This window comes from Penaeus monodon, chromosome 15 (genome assembly GCF_015228065.2).
Source record: "Penaeus monodon isolate SGIC_2016 chromosome 15, NSTDA_Pmon_1, whole genome shotgun sequence".
Lineage (NCBI taxonomy): Eukaryota > Metazoa > Arthropoda > Malacostraca > Decapoda > Penaeidae > Penaeus > Penaeus monodon.
In genome coordinates this window covers 24,229,072-24,231,525 of record NC_051400.1, presented here as the reverse complement: position 1 = coordinate 24,231,525, position 2,454 = coordinate 24,229,072, and the positions used below count along the sequence as shown (strand labels likewise).

At 50.3% G+C, this 2,454-nt stretch overlaps 1 protein-coding gene across 1 annotated transcript in view; it reads right to left on the bottom strand.

Moving 5' to 3' along the window:
* Window positions 1-2,454, bottom strand: part of LOC119581828 — a gene marked incomplete in the record, with an annotated part of 163,301 nt that overhangs the window by 40,993 nt on the left and 119,854 nt on the right.

Sequence of the window (2,454 nt, the reverse complement as noted above, 5' to 3'; positions counted from 1 at the left end):
AGTGAGCGTTAAAATAAGTCCGGCGTCCAGAGGCTTCCAACCATGACACCTGATACAGTTATACTTGGCGAGCCTCCCTCTCTGGCCCTCCTCCACTCCCCTCCTTCGGGATCCGCGGGCGTGGGCGGACAGGACCAAGTGAAAGGCTGAGCAATCACACCCTCGGAACACGGCGACGGGCGTCCGGGTGAAAGCCTCTGATACAAGATTAAACGCCTTCAAATAGTTCCGGCATTTGGCCTCTCAACACCTGCTCAGGTAGGAGTTACAATAAAAATCCTGATCGCGTCGGCACTTTAACAATTCCTCTTACTGTTCTTACTTGGCAACAATGTCGTCGATTCTGCTTTCGAGTCTATCATTACGTCATTTCCGACTGCAAGAGGTTGCCTGGCAAATTTCCTCTTGATCGCTATCAAGTGCCACGCGAATGAGCTCACGTGAAGCCTCAACAAGCGTATCGAGTGACGGGCTTCACCTGTTTGCGCGCGGGTGAGACAAGTAAGACACATGCAGTCGCCGAAGGGTGTAGATGCCTCCCACACGACAGGCTGTTTCTTGCGTTGTTAACGCAAATCTAATTTCCAATGAGGATGAAGCGCATTTTGATGAGTTCACTCGCGGCACGCCGTTGCCTCATGATCAGCACTATACATTGGAAAACACTGTGGGCGCATTCATCGTTCAGCTGCCCTGCGCGCTCCCGGGCCGCACCCGCATACCTCAGCCCAGGGCCTCCTCGCCGCCCTCTCCATTTCACATGGATGCCTCGTCTCGCTGGGCCTGCGCCCCTTCACCAGGCACTCCCTCGCCTACGCCTCCCGTCAACATTTCGCTGGCTGAATGTCGATTCACTTGTGGCAGGCCACACAAGCTAATTATCATCGCCAAACATCAGGAGCGCCTACCCCGACCCTTCTATTCATATTGCATCATTATTACCAAGATGTGCCTCCCGCATACGCTTGCAAATAGTGTGCGAGCGCAGTATTTGAATTATAAAATCTAATTAAAAAATTCCAACCACATTGCATCATAGATCAAATACCCGTCATGTTAAACCAGCTGTTCCGCATGAATTTATCACTCTTTCCTGGTACAACATTTACGCGGCATCCTGATTTTCTAGTTCCGACTCCCCAAACTCCTGCCTGACATCCCCGCGGAGGCCATGTCCCTCTCGCCCGATCCCGAGCAGCGTCAGGAGGGGCTGGCGGGGCAGGGGGTATGCAACCCCGTGCCTTCCTACACACACGACTGACCCACTTCTGGCAGCGGCTGATGTGCTCGCTTCTACCCTCGTCCGGCCGCCCTCCTCCCACTTTATGGGCCGCCTAACCTGTACAATGACCCACATCACCTGATCGCAGATTTTATAATGAGTAATCACCTATTTCCCTCGGCAGACCACGTGCTGCCTCAGTGCCTCGCTCGACAGACTTCGGACGAGCGCAGGAAAGGGTCTCGCTTTACATCTCGAAGCGCGTCGTGATCCCGTTAACTCTGCCAATGAAGGCATGATTGAAAACCCCAAGAGTGGTCAGTAGCAGCAGTAGATGGAACTTACAGTCGGGGCAGAGAAGACGGAAAAACTATTAGAAAAGAAGGAAATAGCTAGCGCAACCTGATCCCGGCAGAGGTTCACCACAAACACTGTCACGAGTCGCCTGCCGCAAACCGGTGTCTGATTATTGAATTGGTTTTGGTTCGACTGCTTGCACTTCTGCGTTATTATATTCGAAGTGTTTACGATCTCATGCGATAGTGACATGAATTTGCTAATGTAACCTTTCGTTTATAAGGATATGTATACATATTTTAAGCCACATGAATGTATTGTCCTAAATTTGCCGGAAAATCAGTGCCATTAAATAACCCGCTGCACGGCGCGCGAGTTCCCAATTCGCCTCCACGCTCCGTCACTACTCAGTACCAGCTCTAACTCTGTGCCCTTGCGCCCACATGCCTTCCGCGATCCATCACCATCCGTCGTTAGCATAATGATTCTCTTATTAGCTCTCATAAGTCTTGTAATTAATCCTATCCACGAATCTTACCTCGCCACAAGGGCGTGAACCTGATAGGTAGCAAGTTAACCAGATATAACCAGAAATAACGATAGGCAGGAATCGACACACTGTGTGCGACATTCCTGTTCAAAATACAACCGCCATCAGTCGCACAAGTATGATATCGACATTTTAAAGGGCGAATAAAAAGATTAACTTGTATGATAACGAGAGGTGATGGAGGAAGGGAGACAGACGTGAGGCCCCGTTGCCTATCTCCGAGCCCGGCCAACGTCCCCTCGATATGCTCTCCAGCTGTCATTCAGATTAATGAAACCAGCAGAATTCTCGTACAGGAGGATTCCAGTGCACGCGCATCGAACACAAATTATGTGATATGACGTCATTATTTGTATGACAGAGATAAGATGACATTTACGTAAAG